At 44.7% G+C, this 22,000-nt stretch overlaps 1 protein-coding gene across 5 annotated transcripts in view; it reads left to right on the forward strand.

Annotated features, from left to right (window-relative positions):
• Positions 1-496: 496 nt before the first annotated feature.
• Positions 497-22,000, forward strand: part of LDB3 (LIM domain binding 3) — a 530,539-nt gene continuing 509,035 nt past the window's right edge. For all 5 annotated transcript variants that reach the window (XM_085607354.1, XM_085607410.1, XM_085607474.1 and 2 more), the window contains exon 1: positions 497-554. The gene's annotated coding sequence lies outside the window, so the exon portion shown is untranslated. The remainder of the gene's footprint in view (positions 555-22,000) is intronic.

Raw genomic sequence — 22,000 nt, forward strand, 5'->3', positions numbered from 1 at the left:
TATGGCCCAGGACAAAAAAGGAGAAAGGCAGAAATTGAGAAAGAAAGCGGACAGGGAAGATAGAAAACGGTGACAAGTAATCTGTAATAGTGAAATTAAGTGACAGACAGGGTGTGTAATAGAGTGGTGGTAGAAAGAGACATGAGGTGGAATCAAGAACAGGCAACCTTGGTATTCGGAAACCACAGATTTTGTCAGCCACAGCGACGTGCTCCTAAGAGAACTTTCGGGCATTAGGCACAAAGCCTAAATAAAAATGCAGTTCGTCACCAAATTGTGCAGGGTTAGGGTGCCATCAATACAATAAAATACAATAATGTTGAGATTCACCACTAACGCCTGCACATTGCTCCCCCTCTTCCTCGCCTTCCCGGGGGTCAGCGCGAGAGGCGGCACTGGCCCTTTAATGAGTCCACCTTAAGCTAGCCCCCCTCCCTGCGGCTGACATCACGGGGGATTCGGGGCTCAGATAAATATAGAGCCGCCGGCTGGGACCAGGAGAGTCCGCGAAACACTAGAGGAGCCCCGCCGAGAGCTGCTCAGCCCAGTGCCAGGTAGAGAGCGCCTGCCGTGAGCCCAGAGTCCGCCACCTGCCTTGACGGGGCTCCCTCTGTCACCTGCTGCATGCTTTCTGTAGTCTCCGTTATTCCCTCCCTTTCTGAAAAGAGGAACAGAGTTAGCTTGTTTACCGAAGTGCTACAGCCTGTCACACCATGCGGTGGGTCTGTTTCTTCCTTGTGCTCGAGGGGTTATTAATGGCCTGTAAGTGCCAGCTGGCACTTTACTGTCAGTCCATTTGCGCCTTAATCTCAAGGGAACAGTTGCTCTCTGCCACGCTGCCCCTTCTCACACCCACCTCAGCTCCCACCCCAGACCACAGCATTATCACAGTTTTAGGATACAATAAATATTCCTCCCCAGCTAGAACTTTAATGGAACGGCCCATACTCTTCAAATGCATGCATGCACAATTTTGCTAAACGAGGGTGATGGAAAGTAGCAAGTAGCTACTTTTTTGTGTGGTTTGCATGTCCTTGTTTAGTTGCTTTTGATGACATAGTATAAAGTGACACAGTTTACAGAGTATGCAGTTCTTCTCTCATTGACCCTTTATTTTAACAAACTTTGATCCTGAGCTTGCGCGCCAACTGTCAGCAGCGCACGCGCCATTTTACTCAGTGCGCGCGTGATGGAATGTTATTAAATACTGTCTGTGAATGCAAAACCACTCCGTTTTCACACGTTAGTACTGTGGGTCGCGCGCCGATGCAGATACCTTAAATTGCGTCATTCTTTCAGATCTATGCAGGGCCTACTCAACGTTCCTCCTCCCTTCTGTCATCGATATCACGCGTACCACTGCATCCAAAATTAACAATGCCGAATGTTTAAAAAAAACGCGAAGATTCAGATCTTCTTATTGGCGTCCTAAAAATGTTAACGCAATGCACTGAACACTGCTTCCACAGCACTGCAAGCTGCACCCCTTGATAGCTAGGCCAGTTTAAGCAGATCTGATAACATGCGCTCGGTTCCATGCCAATGTGTACTCTAAAAGTGGTTTTATTTTTAAAGAGCGAGCACACTTGGTCCAACATTCTTTTACTGATGATCTTTAAAACTATATTATGTTGCCACTAATAAGCTGACGACCGCTTAACAAGTCTCTACTGTGAATTATGACAGCCAGTCATTGGCATTAAATGCCCCTCCACAATCGAGGAGTCTACTGAACAAACCTTGCCCGCGTGTGTGGCTGGTTCTGTGACCGCCCTTCCCACTTTTTGGAAAGGAAGTGATACAAACAGCAGTTTCTTCGATCAAATGTTCATTCTGCATTCAGCCCCCCACCCCCCACTAGCACAACTACGTTCGTGTTTCGTAGCATAAAAGCTGATAGGTGCATAAGCACAGTTGCAGAATTCAACAAGCATTTGGAAAGCTAGTAGGTGTTGCATTGGCAAGTTGGGAGCTATTTTTAGGTCTCGACTACTAGACAGCTGATGAGTTGTCTGTGGCGAAATATATTGTCGGCTTACGAACAGCGTACAGGGGCTTGGTGCCAGCCCATTGCTTACCATTGGTTTGCTTACCTGCCACTCTCATTTGACTGCTTCTTATTTGTGAGACAGAAAGAGAGAGAACTTTTTATTGTGTCAATTAATATAAATTGGTTCAATAAACACCAAATAAAAAAACACAATATTAGATAATGTACAAATACTTGAAACTAAATATGACAATTATGTTTTTGTACCAATAGAAGATGAGTTCTTGTGTCCTGCTCTTGTAAACAGGTGTTATAACCCCCCAACCCCCACCCATTACACTCAGGTTTCCAGTCGTTTTGTGACGATATTCAAAATGTCTACGAATTTGCCGAACCCTGCTCAGTCCATCGTTCTTAAGTTCATAGGGGCATATTATCAAGAAACGGCGTTACATTTCTCGCCTCTTTGCCGCTAAAGCTGCGATAATGGGCTTGATAATATGCCCTTGAGAATTCCCATAGAAGCCCATGTTCTGGTGTCAAGATGGGCTTCTATTGGAATTCTCTGCGGCATATTATCAAGCCCATTATCGCCGCTTTAACGGCAGTGTTCTGCCGCTAAAGAGGCGATAATTTTAACGCTGTGCTTGATAATATGCCCCAAAGTTCTTTACTAGTTGAAATTCCCCGAGTTAAAAACATTGGCTTCAGTAAGGTGCGGCATGCAGTTAAAAATCACTAGGGGCCTCATGTAGGTAGCTAAATACCGGTCGGTAACGGCCGAAATTCGGTAAATATCCCGTTACTGACCGGTATTTAGGCATTTGAGATGTAGGAGGCATGATTTAAGGATTCGGTAATTTACCGAATCGGTAAGGGATCGGTAAAATACCGAATCGGTAAAATACAGATTCGGTAAATTACTGAATCCTTAAATCATATGTAGGTAGCACTCAAGTGAGTGAATTTCAGTAGTAAGGATTCGGTATTTAACACCAACTACAGGTTGATGTTTAATAACGAATACCTTTCAAAAAGCTAAATTTGGCTGCTTTAAAAGTGCCATGTGGCAGACATACATGCCCTTACGGCATGTATGTGCACCACATGTGCACACATGCACGAATCAGGGGTGCAACAGGGTGCCAATGTGACACCCTGCCACCCATGATTATGCTTCCCCTATTACCGATTCGGTATTTACCGAATCGGTAATAGTAAATGGCTTCCCATTCATTCCTATGGGCCTCCAGGCCCATAGGAATGAATGGGAAGGGATGCATTATTACCGATTCGGTAAATACCGATTCATAAATACCGATATTTACCGAATCGGTAATAATTACCGATTGTATACCTACATACTATTTCCCGATTCATAAATACCGAATCGGTAAAATTCGGTATTTATGAATCGGTAAATAGTATGTTACCTACATATGGCCCTTTGTATCAAGGTAACAGGTGGAGCATTGTTTCACATCTGTAATCACAGAACCTTCAGCTCTGCGGACTGGGCTGGTTTGCCAAGTTGGTTCTGTGTTCTCTTGGAGAGGCCGAGCCATTCATTTTGCATGTAATAATTATTAAGTATTGGCTCGTTCAGCTTAAGCCCTCTTTTAATTAGGGCTGCATCTTTGTTATTTCATAGGAGCTAGCAATTACGTGGGCATAAGGGGGCATGTTATCAAGCATGGCCTTAACATTATTGCCGCTTTAGTGGCAGAAAACTGCAGCTAAAGCGGCGATAATGGGCTTGATAATATGCCGCAGAGAATTCCAATAGAAGCCCATGTTGACACAAGAACATGGGCTTTTATGGGAATTCTGGATAATTTTAATGCCGTTTATTGATAATATGCCCCAAGGTGCGCCCTGAATTTTCTCTAAATTTGCTTTTCGAGAAATGGCCAGCATCTGTTTTTTCAAAGTTGATTTAATGGCCTGAGATGTTTCTGACAATGTAGTGACTGTCTCTAGGCCGGTCATTAGATCGTTGGCCGCCTTTATTAAATTATGCTCCCCAGAGGTTAGTTGGATCCCTGAAGATCTCCAGGTAAACCTTTTTACGAGTTCCTTAGTCGGCTGCGACAAGTGAGCGGTGGTATTTAATGAATTACGCCTTGCATTCCAGGTTTTGTCTGGTCAGATTGAACTTCAGGTGGAACAGTGCTTGCTTCGTGTAGTTTGATCAATTGAAGATTATAGGCCCTACACTGTCTTTTGTCGAAAGCAGCGGATAATTTCCCAGGGTAATCTTGGTGGCTGTACTGAAACAATGGGCAGTAGCGTTATTTGCACAGCTCCTATAATTTCTTCGGACACAGGGCTCTGTATGCATTTAATTTACAGAGCGCACATGTGACTGCCGATGCTTTTCTTGTGAGGTGCTGTAGCTGTGTGTAACCTTTCGATTTATTGAAAACAAAACGCCTAGGTTGTTATATTTCAGCGTGCTGGTGATCTTCAGTTTGGCAAGCCTCCATGTCTGTTCGGATTTATTTTTGTAGTTTTCAAATATCATGACCTTTGTCTTCCCAGCGTTAGCGATGAGCTCGTTGTATAAATTAAGCTGATCAAGCGCTCGCTGCATACCGCTTGTGGTGTATTCCAGGATGATCAGGTAGTCAGTGTACTGACGTAAAGGAAATCTATGTGTGCCAATCCGTGGAGGCACAGCTTGGCTTTGGACATGGCTTGGCCCAGGTCAGATGTATACAGATTGAACCGAATAGATGCTAACGCACAACCCTGTTGTAGGCCACAATTTGTGGGTATTTCAAATGTAGCCAAATTCCCAATGCTTAACTTAACGCAAACCCATGTGTTCGAATACAGGGAGACGACTGTCTTCAGAAAAGAGGAGATACCTCGTTGTGCAAGCTTTGACCATAGTATATTTCGGTCCACACAGTTGAATGCAGATGAGCAGTAGATGAAGCAGGTGAAGAGGGGAAGGCTAAAAGCCTGCAAGGTGCGATTAACCAAGTTGGATAGGGCAACTGTATTGTCTAATGTTGATAATTTTGGCCTGAACACGGTTTGGAAATAAGGATATAAGGAATTATGTTTCTTCTGTGGCCCATACCTGCTTTTTATTTGTGACCCAGCTTGCCAATCTTTTGTTTGTCCCTCTCGAATGTATGATGTTACAACACAAACATTTACAATGCATGCCTTTACAACGCAGTTTTTACATTGGAGCATCAATTACAACGCATGATTTTACAACGCATGCCATCACAACGCATTTTGAGAAACTACATTTACAACGCATTCCATTACAAAGCATACCATTACAACGCATACCATTACAACGCATATCAATTTTAGGGCAACAGTAGGGTAAGTGTTGGATAGTGTAGGGGTAAAAATGACTATTCCCACTCCAGTCAGTGCAACAGAAGGGTAAGTGTTGGATAGTGTAGGGCTAAAATTTACTATTCCCACTCCGGTGAGTGAAACAGTAGGGTAAGTTTTCGCGTTTCGCGGGGCCCGCGAAACGCCGTGAGGGGAACGGCTTACCCTTGCACTGCTCCTGCTCCCGTGAACGCCGTGAGGGAAACGGCCAGCATTTCACCGCTCCTGCTCCCGCGAACGCCGTGAGGGAAACGGCCAGCGTTCTATACAGGACTGCTAGTCCCAGCAGCCCTCCAGCCCTCCAGCGGTGACGCGGCAAAGCGCCACTTAAGCCGCGCACGCCTCCCACAGCGCGGGTCCCGCGAAACGCCGTGAGGGGAACGGCTTACCCTTGCACTGCTCCTGCTCCCGCGAACGCCGTGAGGGAAACGGCCAGCATTTCACCGCTCCTGCTCCCGCGAACACCGTGAGGGAAACGGCCAGCGTTCTACACAGGACTACTAGTCCCAGCAGCCCTCCAGCCCTCCAGCGGTGACGTGGCAAAGCACCACTTAAGCCGCGCACGCCTCCCGCAGCGCGGGAAGCGCGCGGGCGTGCCCGGGCTAAGCCCGGGCCAAGGGCGGGCCCGTCCGCGCCCGTCAGAGGCCGGAGTAGGCCGGGCTGGGCCATCCCTCTAAGAAGTGAGGTGAGTGTATAACTGAATCATGGGAAAACGCACTGTGATCTCATCTGCCCAGGGTCCTAGAAGTTCCTCTATTGTTCCGCCTTCCTTTGAAAGCATGCTCGAAAATGCCTTCATGCTGGTTACATCTGAAATTGAAAACACCGAACGGAGATTATCCCTGGGCCAAACAGCATCGTCCCTACATATGCCTGGTGGCTCTGAGAACGATGACCACACAGTCCCTGTTCCGTTATCACCAAGTATTACAATCGTTAATCCCACCTCTCACGAAAATCCATCTGTAGCCTTGGTGATCGATAAGAACATCATTGATACTGTTGATATTACAGATCCCCAGCAGGTCACTGAAGTTGATTTTAGCATCACTAACCCGGCTCAAAACTTAAAGACTGCGAGGGGGAAAAGGAAGAAAGGCAACATCCTGATGCCCACCAGCAAGAGGAAACAACCCCCTCGCAATAACAAAACCCAACCAACCCCCCAGAGCATGTGGCTACGAGGAAAAACCACATTAAGCGGGGTGATACCTAGCACGAGCACACAACTAGATGGCTTACCCAACAGTTCTGTTGATCTGACCACAAGTACAGCAGAATCCAATTCTATGTGCACACGAACTGAGCCAATATTTGTAAATGGCATGCAAGGGAGGCCAAATGAGAATTTAATTGACACTATAGTGGACTCCACTTTTAAGCATTTGAAAAGTCTAATGGATAAACAGTTTAATCATATTTTTAAACGTTTGGATAGATTGGAAAGCCTGGTGAAAAAAGAAGATACGAAAAGAAAAGGGACTATTATTATCGACCAAAACAGGGGTGAACGTTTATTGAAAGATATTAACAATTAATAAGGGCATCGTAGGGGGGAGCGGCAACTGCATTATTCCTGGTGCAGACAGTATATGTGAAAAGTGTAACTGTAGCAAGAAGAGCTTGCCTTGTAATTCTATGCCTAGCACCTCGGTTAATACATTGCCCTTGTCAAATGCCCCTGTGGCAAACAAACCTTCTTGTCACATTCCACTGCCAGTAGTGGTTCCTCCTACCCCACCTGCGGCAGCACATACAAAATCAATGCTATACCCAAACAATGAGCCTATTCTTGTCACTCGGGTTAAAAAGCATGCTGATATTGTACTTAATTTGCCGCCAGAAGCATGTCCTTATGTGTTAGTCTTAGCTGGCGTACCCCCCCTGTATGAAGACCAAAGTGAGTCTTGGGACCAACTCAAGAATAAGTGCATTGATTGGTTATCCAAGTATAAGGGGATGGGCATGGAGACTGTTAACGAAATCCTGATGGTGCGACGGGTGGCATGGGTAGGCTCCTCAACTAAAAATATTATGGGCGATTGTATAGTTGTGAATTTTAGACATCCCCTTATGGTGAAAGGCATCTTAAAATGTAACACTAACCTCTTTAGCACCCCAACGGGCATAACTTCACTACCACTTGGCTTTTTTTATAGACCACCACAAAGAACCTATTATTCAAACACTTTGTCTCATTTTGTACATAACCGGTTCGCCGCCCTGTCTGACCTAGAGGGGCAGGACTGACTACCGAGCGAACCTTCAAACAGTGTAGCACAATCTTGGGATACACAAATGGGTAACCAGGTCATGTTCAAATCCAGCTCTACCAGGAACCCTCAAAAGTCTAGCCCGGTTGATTTGTTGCCCTTTTCCCTGTCACCAGTGAACCCATGCCTACTGACCAACATTTAAAAATACTGAGCTGGAACATCGCTGGTCTAAAATCCAAAATGAATACAGTAGAGTGGACCAACATGGTTAGCAGTTTTGATGTTTTGATGTTTCAGGAAACATGGAGTACTAGCAATTTGTTTCTTGAGGGTTTTGTCTGCTATAATAGTACGGTCCCAAGCCCTGAAGTTGGCCGACCTAGCGGGGGATTATCCACATGGATAAAGATCGCTGCAGGAAGTAGTACCAAGCCCCTGGAATCAAATGACAGTCACCTCCAGGCCACTCTCTACTCGAATGGGATTACGTTATGTTTTATCAATTTTTATAATAACGATTTTAGATCACTGCCCAATAGGAATTTTATTATTTTATTTGATTTTATTGATAAAATGCTGGAAGAAAAAAGGTCGGTAAATTGGACGGAATTTGTTTAGGAGGTGATTTTAATGCGTATTTGCACAAAAGAATGGACAATACTATAGTTACATCAGTCCCGCTAATCCCGTGCAAAAGAGGGGAAGAATTGTTTAATCATCTATCGACCAGGGATTTAGTTAATGTTATGGAGAAAGTTGGTTGCATGTCCGATAAAAGTCCACTGCCTACCTTTAGAGGTCGTGGCTGTTCATCGACCATTGATTACGTTTCTATATCCTCATCCCTCGAGAATTGTTTAATTAAGGCGCAAGTTTTATGCACTAGTTATAGTGACCACAACCCAATTCTGACAATTATTAGTTTTGTTAACAAATTTACTAAACGAAAAGAAATAGGGGCACAGAATCTGGTGGCATCCACCGACAAACTCAAAGTATTTTGGAAGAGCAGAGATAACAAGGCCCTACTTGCACAAATTATAAAATCTTATCCCTTACTTGTGGAGACGTGCTTGTCTAGTGGATGCCCTGATATAGAGATTATTCAGGCCTTTACTGGGTTATGTGTTGGCATTAAACAGGAAATCTCTAAGCCTGTTAGGATACAAAATAAGAACCCCAGATGGTTTAACAGCATCTGTTCACGGGCAAACCGTGACCTCCGTGAGGCATTAGCCGAAAAACCCAGGGACATGACCTTGGTTAAAACCCTGAGAGGACGCTATAAGAAAGCAATCAGATTGCGAACCGAGGAGATATTGATTGAGAGGTGGGACTCTCTTGCATGTACTGCCGCAACTAAAGATGTAACTGGGTTTTGAGGCGCGGTGAAAGCTATGAGGTCCATTGGATCAAATGTAACAGCTATAAACTGTAACATACCTAGTAAGTCCTGGGAGGAGCATTTTGCAAGAATATATACAGCTCCAACAGCAACTATTGACTTTCACTATCCAGCTAATAAGGTTGTTATAACTATAACTGAAGTTGAAGATGCAATAAACCAAAGTGCAGGGAATAAAGCCCCAGGCCCTGATGGGTTATCAATCGACCTTATTAAATCTGAACCTGATTTTTGGTCCCCTTTACTTTGTAATGTTTTTAACAATCTGTCCAACACTACAATTCCAAAAACCTGGTCAACCAGTATCATCGTGCCCATCTTCAAGAAGGACGATAGATCAAATCCCAGTTGCTACCGTCCTATATCTTTAATAGATAACACACTAAAGATTTTGGGCAGAGTGATTTTTAACAAAATTAGGAATTGGGCAGAGGATAATCAAATTTTAAATTCTTGCCAGCTGGGATTCAGAAGTAATGTGGGAACTGTAGAACAGTGTCTAAACCTAAACCTTATATTAGGCAAATATACTATTGCCAAAAAAGTCCCCTTGTATTTGGGTTTTATGGATTTATCTTCAGCTTTTGATTTTGTTAACCGTTCACGATTATGGGAGATTTTATTAAAATACGGGCTGGATAAGTCGCTTGTTTACTTCTTGGCACATTTGCACAGAGACCTAAAAGCTCGGGTAAGGATAAACAACGAGGGAGAGGTCTCCGGGGATATTTTAATTGGTAGGGGGGGTCAGACAAGGTTGTGTCTTGGCCCCCCTACTTTTTATTCTTTATATAAATGAATTAAATAAATCCCTGTCTAAGTCAACATGCGATGTACCGAAAATCAATGGTAAACTACTTCCTGTACTCTTATACGCGGACGATGCAGTCCTAATGGGCCGTACACCTAAAGCACTCCGCGTCTTAATCATGGATTTTGTTTCTTTTATGGCAGATCTGGACTTGTGTACCAATTTTAAAAAATCATACATTTTGTCTTGTGGGACCAAAAAACATCGCATTAATCATATAGTGTCAGGAGATAACGTCTTAAAAAGCACTGGCACTTTTCCATATCTGGGGTTAGTTTTTTTCAGACTCTGGATCATGGTCAGCACATGTGGCCCACGGTAGAAACAAACTTGGGAAGGCAGTTAACTCAATTATTAGTTTACAACAGCCAAAGCGGGCTGAGGTAGTGATACCTTTACTACAGATCTTTAAATCACAATGTCGACCAACTGCAACCTATGGTGCCGAGGTGTGGGGTACACAAATTGCAGTGGTATTCAAATTGAAGAAAATAGATTTTGTAGAAAGGTATTAGGGGCTCAAATCTCCTCACCCACCTACATATGTCACAAAGAATTAAGTTTGTATTATGTCGAGGATTTTATCAAATCTGGGCCTGTATTGTTCTGGCTAAAGATTTGGCGAAACCCAGCAGCAATTTTAACTCAGGAAATAATCAACGACTGCTTTAAATGCGATAGGGGTAGTTCCATATCTTGGCTTAGTGCCGTTAAGAAAAGTCTCGCCAGTGTGAAATTGGAACATATTTTCTCCCATCCCCAGAACATAGACGGTATAAATAAAAAAACGGTGAGAGAGGCATTGTATGATTCATTCCAAAGGGCCAGAGGACGTACAGAGCTCTTCAAACCTTCAATAGTTAGATATACTTCCATTTTGACATTCCCAGGCAATAAAAATGACACGCCACAGGATTATCTCAAGAAAAATATCGGAAGATGGAATAGGAGCTTGCTCTTTCGTCTTAGGGATGGGAGCATAAAATATTCACTTTGCTTCCCACTCGGTTTTAATAAAGACATAGAGAACCGGTTCTGCCCATGTGGAACCGGTCATAAACAAACAATTTTACACTTCCTGCTTTTTTGTAATTTCTATATCAGATATACTAAACAGTATTTGATCTCATATTTTAAATCAAATGCTATTATTGATTATAAATTGGCATTTGATGAAATACTGCGGCTAGGAAGTGATGACATGATTTTTAGAGTAAGCTCATTTTTGCAATCTGCGGTACGATCGAGAAATACTATGAACATTTCTTAGTTCAATATCCACGCACGGCTATTTGCACATCGACATAGCTGGGTTTGCAGTCTGTATAATGTATATATTGAACCTGCTAGCACTTTATCGCTATTTTGCACAACTGTCTTGTGATTTACACACATTGTACTTACTTGCACTTTATTGCTATTTTTGCACATTTGCCCATGTTACTAATAATGTTGATTCGATTTTTAACTTATTTTAACATGTGTGTTTTATGTTATTGTGTATTGTATCCTATTGGTGGTGATGACTTGTACTTTTATGGATATTCCATATCCGAATAAAGACCATTTGACTTGATTTGAGTAGGGTAAGTGTTGGATAGTGTAGGGTTAAAAATTACTATTCCCCATTACTTACCTTATAATCTGTTGTAATGGTACGCGTTGTAGTGACATGCGTTGTAATGACATGCATTGTAGTGACATGCATTGTAATGGCTGTGTTGTAATGCCATGCGATGTAAAGGATGTTGCATTGTAATGACAGTGTTGTAAAGGTAGTGCGTTGTAATCACTGCGTTGTAAAGGTCGGTTCCCGTGCCTCTCATATAAAATAGCCTGTTTACCATCAGACTTCTGATTGGCTGGCTCTTGAGCTTCCACTGGGTGCTTTTCAGCCACTCCTTTTTCTTTTGGGTTAAGAACTCCAAGGGAGGGCATGTCTTTTCCATCTGTCTCCCCCATATATTTCTCTTCCTTGCACTCTGTGTTGCTTTCTGTTGCCCATGGGCCATCCCCCTCCATGTTGCGCTTGCCCTTATATTCTTGCCCGTTGCTTTCTCACCTGTGTGCTTCTCACCTGCCAATTCCATGTTGGTTTCTTTTGCCTGTTTCCTCAGGTGCCCCACTTGGCTCTTTCTGTGTTGTCTGCTTTCTCTCCACTCATGTCCTCTCTTTTGCTTCTGCCCACCCATGCCCTCTGTGTGGGTTCCCCGCACCCCCCTCAGTGTGCCTTGACCATTCAGTGTTGAGCCCTTCCCCACCCCATGTTGCTTCTGTCCACCGTGTTGCGTCCCCCACCCGCTTAAAAAACAACACTTTTGTGTATTCTTTTTGGTTACCGATCCAACCTGGATGTGTAACAAGAAAGGAAAAAAGTGTCAGTGTCATTTTGTATACGCGTGCATGTGTGGTATGCGTGTCTACAAAATTACACAATCAGGCACATCAAAGACTTAAAAAAAAATTGTTAGCCTAGTTGCACAACAACAGGGATGCTGTGAAGCATTGCTGAAAACCGTTGACTAAGTCAGAAGATCCTAAAAGCGAGACATATTGGCTTCGCTAATGCGTGTATAATTATTACTATAAGCATATGCCACAAAAATTAACAGGAAATTGCTACTGCTGTAATGTGGACACCATAATCATGCAATACATTTTAAATAAAAAAAAAATTGCATGTAATTTTAATGGAAAATAATTTGTGCTTCCTAGCAGGCAGGTGTACTAAGAACAGGTATAGAAGTACTTTTTATAAACCGCAATGGAAAATGTTATTCCTAATGGTGCACTGAAAAGTTACTGTTGGTTTTGAGCAATGTAACAGGAAGAGATAGTTTGAACACACAATCTATCTATCTATCTATCTATCTATCTATCTATCTATCTATCTATCTATCTATCTATCTATCTATCTATCTATCTATCTATCTATCTATCTATCTATCTATCTATCTATCTATCTATCTATCTATCTATCTATCTATCTATCGCGTACCTACTGTCGGTCATCAGTAGGTAGTTACAGTTAGGAGAATGTTTCCATAGGAAAAGTGTTTTTTTGACTTGCCTATATCTTTGGCACCGTTTGACGAATTTTCACAAAATTTGGCAAAACAAGTGTGCCAGTGATTCTTGTTTTACATGAAAAGTTTCAGGGTGATCCGTCAAGCGGGGGCTGACAAAAAAGGGGTAGGGTCTACAAAAGTGTTTCCCATGTTAATTCCCATGGGGATTTTGGACACGACTACAGCGTGAATGGCTGGATACAATTACACCAAATTTGGAAGAAAGCTAGCTCTTGGCCAGAAAGAGTGCTTTTTATTATCTGATGTAAATCCGGTCAGTAGTTTGGGAGACATTAAAGAAAAAACAATTTTGTATATTTAGGGACGCGAAGACTCACAAACCCTATCGATCTCCTGCTCAGATCTGATTGGCTGCCAACACTTCAACCAGGAAGTGTTTGCAGCCATCTTAGGACTCAGCTTCAGCCAAGTTCTTGAAAAAAACATTTAAAAAAAAGAAAAGGGGGCACAGTAGGAATACCGTCACCCCTTACTTAGCTCTGGTCCTCCCCGCCAGGGCAAAAAAACATTTTTTGAACATTTTAGCTGAAAATCTCAGTGGATCTGCGGCATTCACACGCTGGTTTTGAAAAGAGCCCCCAGGCGGGCCATGTCCCAGAGGCATTTGTTAATAAAAAGGCTCCTTGAGCCCAGGGGACCACCACCTCCCCAGGGCTTTATTTACATATTGGAGGGGGGCCACGCAGACCTCCCGCCATGGGCTCTTTTGAGCCCCAGAAACAATCACTTCCCTGGGTCTTTAGTTAGAATATTGGAGGTGGGGCGTGTGGGCCCCACTCCATGGGCTCTTTAGAGCCCCGGGTCCACTACCTCCCCGGGGCTTCGAACCAATAATTAGCGGGGCCATGCTGACCCTCCTCACTCCCCGGGGAATACCACCTCCCAGGGATAGCAATTAAAGTTCATGTGGAGGGGGGGTGCGGCTCCATCCCAGGCCATATAGGACCACAAGAACCACCACCTCCCTGGGGTCAACCTGTGAAAATAGAGGGAGTGGGGCCATGCACCCACCTTTCTGGAGCAATTAATGCCCTGGGGACCACCACCCCTAAAGGCCAGCTCCTGCCATGTCCTGGGGTGCCCACTCCCAGGACATAGCTCTTTGCTTTTGCTTGGTGGGAGCTGACAGCTCCCTCCAAGCAAAAGCAAACACTCTGCTTCCAGCAAGCGGGAGCTGTCAAACGGCTCCAGCTTGGTGGAAGAGGAGTTTTCATCTCTTTCACTGCCTGGATGCCTGAGGGCAGGGAAAGAGATGAAAGTATTGCTCTCGCACACAGGGAACTGCATTTTCAGCAGCTCCCTGTGTGTGAGAGCAATGCCAGCTTCCGCAGAAGGTGGGGAGCCAGCTGGGACCACGGGGGCCTTGAGGCTTCCCCGCGGCACCCAACATGCAGACTAGGTGCCCTTGGTGTGACCAGAGCACCCAGTGAGATGTGTCCAGGCCCTGTGGGATGGGGTCCCTGAGGATAAAATAGGCAGGGGGGGCACGGTCCCCCTACCCCATTGAAATAATGTTGAGCCTGGGGAATGGTGTCCCCGGGACAGATATCAGCCTGGGGAAGGGGGCCGTGTGACCCTCCTCCCCCATTGAAGATTTGCTAGAGTCCGGGGATGGGGCCCGGAGCCGATTAAAGCCCAGAGAAGGGGGCTACGGGGCCCCCTCCCCTTCTAATGATTGGGCAGGCCTCCCCACCAATCTTAGTAGTATGCAAAGGTCTTCCTGCCTTTTGCTCGGATGATGGACAGCTTACAAAAAGGGCCTCCAGCGTGTTTCCTGCTGATTTTGGTGATGCGCTCTTCATACAGAGAAATACAAGGACATCCTCACCAAACAAAGAAGCACTTACTTCATATAGCTAAGAGGATGTACCCTTGTTTGGTGGAGATTTACCTCTTTGTAGTCTCTTTATCCTCTATATAGGGGGATTCATGTTATCATAGATTTCTGTATAGACACGCAGAAGGAACAATCACATTGCCGTACTGCACACAAGGTCACTGGAGACATTTCCTTGTGGTCCATTACACAGATGTAGAGTAGAATGCGCACTTGACATTTACCCAACAAGGTAGCAGTTACTAATTAACCAGAAGAAAGTAATCCACTAAAGTAGATATTTTGTGCAAAACTGTGGGCTGCTGTTGGATAAAGAGGCAGGTGCAGTTCTATTGTGGCCTAGTCACTCACACAGCTACTGACACACCCACCCAGAGACTTAGATACCCACTCATACTCAGGCACTCACAAATCCACTGACAGACCCCCTCAGACACTCACTCACACACCCACTCACAGACCTACTCAGACACTCTCACAAGCACTCATAGACTAACCCAGACACTCATACAGCCATACACAGACCCACGCAGACACACACCCACTCACAGACCCATTCTGACACTCATGCACCCACTCTCAAACCCACTCAGGCATGTACACCCACTCACAGATCCACTCAGACACTTATGCACCCACTTGCAGAAGCACTATTACTCCCTCACAGACCTACTCAGAGACTCACACACCCACTCCCAGACCCACTCAGATACTCACACACGTACTCACAGACCCACTCAGTGACTCAGACACCCACTCCCAGACCCACTCAGAGTCGAGTCCCATAAAAAAGTAAAAAATAAAGAAAAGGTGGTAGGGTAGGAATACGGTGGGGGGGTCCCACAGTGACCCCACCACGCTTTAAAAGCATTTTCTTTTTACATTTTGCCACAGAATTGTGGGTGGACCTGTGAATCCGGAGGGGAAAAAAACATGTGCGGGCTCCAGCACGTCTTTTTTTAAACCCCACAGGTATGCCGGGGGCATGAAGGAGGGGGTCCTGGGGCCGCCCTTTTGGGCTTATGCAAAGCCCCGGGGACTGACACCTCCCCGGGGCACACTGTTTTGTTAAGGAAATGCGGGAGAGGCTCTGCGGTGTCCCCCACTGCCCTGAGGACTGACACCTCACCGGGACACTACATTGGAATGTGGGGGCCTGCACAGCCCCCGCAGCCTAGGGGACCACCACCTCCCAGAGGCACAAACACAATAATAAAGAGGGTCGTTGCGGACCCCCGGACACCAACACCTACCTGGGGTTAAAGATAGCATTGGAGGGGGCCCCACACCCCCCCTCGTGGAGTCTCCTTTCTCCACCACTCTCCAAATGAGGCTCATGGTGCACTACTGGTTGGGGGATGAAGTCCACTTTTCTTTTGAGGGATCTTGGGGGCCAAGAAGCCCTCCTGGTACCTCCTGTGAGTCCTACACAGTGGGATTCCTGAGAGCTGTTCGGAGGCCCAGCCGCCTTTCTTCACCACTCTGCAAACGCAACTACTACTTAAAAAACATAGAAAATCATGGAAAAAACAAAGGTTACAGGGACATTATAGTTAGGAATTGGAATTAAAAATACCTTAGAAATTCACTGAAAAAAAACCAAAGGTTACAGGGGCGTTATAGTTAGAATCAGGTTTCTCTCATACAAAACCAGTGAAATTCAGCAGTTATAGTTAGTTGAGCTAACTATAACTTGTGTCCCCCACACAGGGCCGGACTGGGGACTGAAACTCCCTGGCAAACTGCTCGGCCGGCCCCCCCTGGGGGAGTGGGGCGTTTGCGGTCGAGCTGTTTGCTAGTGCCAGTTTTGGCTGATTTTGTTACAGGGGGACGATATTGCCGGCCCCGGTAACAAAAACAGCCCTCCCAGGTGCCTAAATCCGGCCACCACCCACCGGGAAAACGCCTGGTGCCTGCTACGGCCAGTCTGGCCCTGCCCCCACAATGCACTGCTTATGACCTCATATTACATCACTCATGACATAGTCAGTGACATCACTCATGACATCACTGATGACATCATCCACAGAATCTCTAACGCACCCATATAACCTTTCATACACCCACTCCAACTTCCACACTACCATTCTCAAACCCATTCACACACCCATACTAGTGCTGACACAGCTACTCACTGATTCAAAGATCAACACTCTCACTCAGCCTTACAGCCACTCACACACCCACTCAGTCACTAATACAGCTACTGACATATCCACTCATACACCATACAGCCACTCACACACGGAGTCAGTCACCCATAGAGTTATTCACACACCTACTCACCCACCCATACAGTCACCCAGCCATTACTCGCCCATACAGTTACTCACACACACCCACTCATTTACTCGTACAGATACTTACACATACTCACTCACCTATACAGTCACTGAAACAAGCACACATTCACCCATACAGCCACTCTCACATTCACTCACTCACCCATACAGTCACTAACATACCCCATCACTAACATATACTGGCTTTTACATACCCAGCTACTCACCCATATACCACTGGCACATGCAATCACTCACTGACACAGCCATTCACACACTCACTCACCCATACAGCACTTCACACAAACACACACACACACACTCACTAACCCATAGAGCCACTGACTCACCCACTCACTCATCCATACAGGCAGTCACACATCCCCTTTCCCACCCACACATACAACCAGACAGGTACACAGTCAACTAATCACTCACCTATACAGCCAGTCATGTACCCACTCACACACCCATACAGCCACTTAGACACCAACATACAGACAGATACAGATATTCACGCAACAAGTCACTCACCAATACATTCACCGAGACACCTAATCACTCACCTATACAGGCAGTCACGCACCCTCTGAATCATCCAAACAGGTATTTGTACACCCACTGATTCACCAATACACCTTGGTATATATTTTTCACACACATAAACTTTTTAAAAACATTCACAGTCACCGGATGATGTCATCAGTGATGTCATTTGAGATGTCATGAGTGATGTCACTGACCATGTCATGAGTGATGTAATATATGAGGTCATACGCAGTACATTGCGGGGGTGTGAGTTACAGTTAGCTCAGCTAACTATGACTGCTGAATTTCACTGGTTTTGTATGAGTGAAACCTAAGCTTAAAGTTAACGTCCCGGTAACCTTTGTTTTTTTCAGTGAAATTCTAAGGGTTTTTTAAAATTAGATTTCCTAACTATAATGTCCCTATAACCTTTGTTTTTATCAGTGACTATATATGTATATATGTATGTGTGTGTATATATATATATATTATCTACTGGCGGTCGCCAGTAGATAGTTGTAGTTAATATATCTATATGCGCGAACCGTGCACGCACAGTGCTCGCACGGGGCGCGCACCAAATGTCCGCGAGCGTAATTCTGATTGGTCTTTAGATGTCAGTCAACATTCCAATCGGTCGAAATCAGGAAGTGTCGGACGCCATTTTGTGTGTGACAGTGAAAAAGAAAGGTGGAGAACGTGAAAAGGGGGCAGGGTAGAGAGTTCCTGACCCCCTAGCCTTTGTCAGGGGGTCCCTGAAGGACCCCGAAGGGTGAAAAAAAACATTTATTTTTATAAAATCGCGGGGTGCGCGCACGGTGCGCGCACGGTGCACGCATGCATCAGAAATGAATTACTTTTAACCCGATTTCTAAAACATGAAAAGGAGGCAGGGAAGACACTCCCTGACCCCATAGACCTTCTCAGGGGGTCCCTAAAGGACCTCGTAAATAAAAAAAAAACATTTCGTTTAATAAAAAAAATTGCCGGTGCGCGAACGGTGCACGCATGGTGCGCGCACCGTGAAAAACCTTTAAAAAAAAAACAAATTTAAACTGTTTATAAGTTTAGAGAAGATATTAACTATGCTGTTCAACTTTATCCAAATTTTAAAAAAAAGAGCTGAGCCATTCCATATTACAGGATACAGTCAATCTATAACTATATACATAGGTAGTTTATTGTAAAATAAATATATAAAAAATATAATAATACATACATAAATTAGCATTTAAAAAACCTTACAAATTCACTAAAAAAAACATAGGTTTCACACACGTTATAGTTAGGAATTAGCATTTAAAAAACCTTGCAAATTCACTGTAAAAACCATAGGTTTCACACACGTTATAGTTAGGAATTAGCATTTAAAAAACCTTGCAAATTCACTGAAAAAACCATAGGTTTCACACACGTTATAGGTAGGAATTAGCATTTAAAAAACCTTGCAAATTCACTGAAAAAACCATAGGTTTCACACACGTTATAGTTAGGAATTAGCATTTAAAAAACCTTGCAAATTCACTGTAAAAACCATAGGTTTCACACACGTTATAGTTAGGAATTAGCATTTAAAAAACCTTGCAAATTCACTGAAAAAACCATAGGTTTCACACACGTTATAGGTAGGAATTAGCATTTAAAAAACCTTGCAAATTCACTGAAAAAACCATAGGTTTCACACGTTATAGTTAGCTGGACATTTCACTCGTACAAAACCATTGAAATTCCCCCGTTATAATTAGTTCAGCTTACTATAACTCGCGCGACCGCAATTCACTGCTGATGAGTTTATATTAGGATAAGAGGAGGTCTGCCACTCTTACACAAGGATGATGTCATCGGTGATGTCATCAGTGATGTCATTTGAGATGTCATCAGTGATGTCATGAGTAATGTCACTGACCATGTCATGAGTGATGTAATATGTGATGTCATCAGCAGTGGATTGCGGTCGCGCGAGTTATAGTTAGCTGAACTAACTATAACGGGGGAATTTCAATGGTTTTGTACGAGTGAAATGTCCAGCTAACTATAACGTGTGAAACCTATGGTTTTTTCAGTGAATTCGCAAGGTTTTTTAAATGCTAATTCCTAACTATAACGTGTGTGAAACCTATGGTTTTTTCAGTGAATATATATATATATATATATTACCTACTGGCGGTCACCAGTAGGTAGGTATAGTTAGGACCTATTTTCCACAGGAAATCCGCAACAGTCTATTCCCAATAACTTTGGCGCCGGTTGACGAATCTTCGTGAAATTTTCCAAACTTTTGGCCAGCTCCGGTCCACTCCTATCCTGAAAGTCTCGGGTGATTCGTCAAGCGGGGGCCAAGAAAAAAGGGGGTCCCAAAACGTGTTTTCCCTATGCAATTTTCCATAGGAACCTTTAGTCACAGCTACAGCCTGAACTACTGAACGGAATTACACCAAATTTGGCAAAAAGGTAGCTCTTGGTTCAGAGTCGTGCCTTGTGGTTAAATGGTGTAATTCCGTTCAGTAGTTCCTGAGAAAATCAAAAGTAAAATCACATATAGATCTATGGGCGCGGTGGATCCGTGCACCCTGAGCGCACCCTGAGCGCACCCTCCCGATCACGAGCTGCATGTTAATTGGCTGTCAACTTGCTGTCAACACTCCAAACCAGGAAGTGTTGGCAGCCATTTTGTGCCTCGGTAGAACGGAGGCACAAGAGATCCTTGAAAAAAGTGTGCACAACGCAAAAAGGGGGCAGGGTAGAAACACCCTGACCCCCTAGGCCTGCTTAGGGGGTCCCACGAGGACCCCCTGGGCCCAAAAATATATATATATATATATTTTAAACGGGAAGATGCTCTCAGAGTGCTCGGATCCTGCCGATTAAAAAAAAAAAAAAAACGAGGCGTTTCGTTGGTAATTAGCCCCGAGGGGGGCCAAGTCCCGGGGGCAATATTATTATGTGAATGGGGGCCCAGAGGGGCCCCCCAGCCCCAAGGACTGCCACCCCCGGGGCTTTATAAAATTATGTACGGGGGTCTCACAGCTCCGCCCAGCCCCGGGTACCGCCACCCCCCGGGGCTTCAATATTCATGGGTGAGGGGGCTCAAAGGCCCCCCCAAGCCCTGGGGACCGCCACCCCTGGGGCTACACAATGAAATGGGTGGGGGGGCTCAAAGGCCCCCCAAGCCCCGGGGACTGCCACCCCCGGGGCTTTATTTACATATTTGCGGGGGGCTCATGGCCCCCCCGCAGACCCGGGGACCACCACCCCCGGGGCTTGTTTTAAAATTAAAAAATACCTGTGTGGGGGGGCTCAAGCCCCCCACATGCCCCGGGGACCGCCACCTCCCCGGGGCACTAAATATTTAAAATAGGGGTGAGAGGGCACAAAGGCCTCCCAAAGCCCCGGGGGCCACCTCCCCCCGGGGCTTGGAATTAAGTGGGAGAGGGGTCACATGGCCCCTCCTGGAGCCAATGATGGCCCTGGGGACCACCATCCCCCAGGGCCGGCTCCGCAGTGTCCCGGGGTGCCCACCCCTGGGACACTGTAGTTTGCTATGGCAGGGCGGGAGCCTCGCGGCTCCCGGCCTGCCATAGGAAACTTGGTTTGGATTTTGAAAGAGAGAGCAGGGAAACCTGCTCTCTCTTTCAAAATTCAAATCAAATTGCTTTTCCACACGGGAAGCTGCATCTTAGCAGCTCCCCATGTGGAAAAGCAATGCTGGCTCCCGAAGGACGTGGGGAGCTGGCTGGGACCGTGGGGGCATTGGGGTTCCCCCCACGTCCCCAAAGTTGTATATAGGCCCCGGGGGATGGGGCCCCCTGGGAGAATAGAAATTAGTGGTAGGTGCAAATTTTTTTTACGGTAAAATTAGGAGTCGCGCACCCAGCGTGGCGCTCAGCATGCCCCCCTGGTGTGCACGCGCTGGGTGCGCGACTCCTAACGTGTTCGGTGCACGATTCCTAACGCATTGGGAGCACAACGCCCCAAATTATTTTTGAAAAAAACAATAAAGAAAATAATATAAATATATTAAAAATATATATAAAACAAATAAAACATTAGTTTCAATATTTTTTTATTTTTTTTTACATTTATATTCAAAATATATAACGTAATTTAAAAATTAAAATAAGTAAAAATAAATAGTTTCAAAAATGTAGAAAATCAGTATCAAAAAAATAAATATAACTATTATTACATTTAAAAATTGACATTTAAGAAAATTTGTGAAATTCAATGAAAAAATCATAGGTTTAAGACATGTTATAGTTAGCAATTAGCATTTAAAAAACCTTTGAAATTCACTGAAAAAACCATAGGTTTCAGACATGTTATAGTTAGGAATTAGCATTTAAAAAACCTTAGAAATTCACTGAAAAACCATAGGTTTCAGGGGCATTATAGTTAGCTGGACATTTCACTCGTACAAAACCACTGAAATTCCCTCGTTATAGTTAGTTCAACTAACTATAACTCGCGTGCCCGCAATGCACA

This window comes from Triturus cristatus, chromosome 1_2 (assembly GCF_964204655.1).
Source record: "Triturus cristatus chromosome 1_2, aTriCri1.1, whole genome shotgun sequence".
NCBI lineage: Eukaryota > Metazoa > Chordata > Amphibia > Caudata > Salamandridae > Triturus > Triturus cristatus.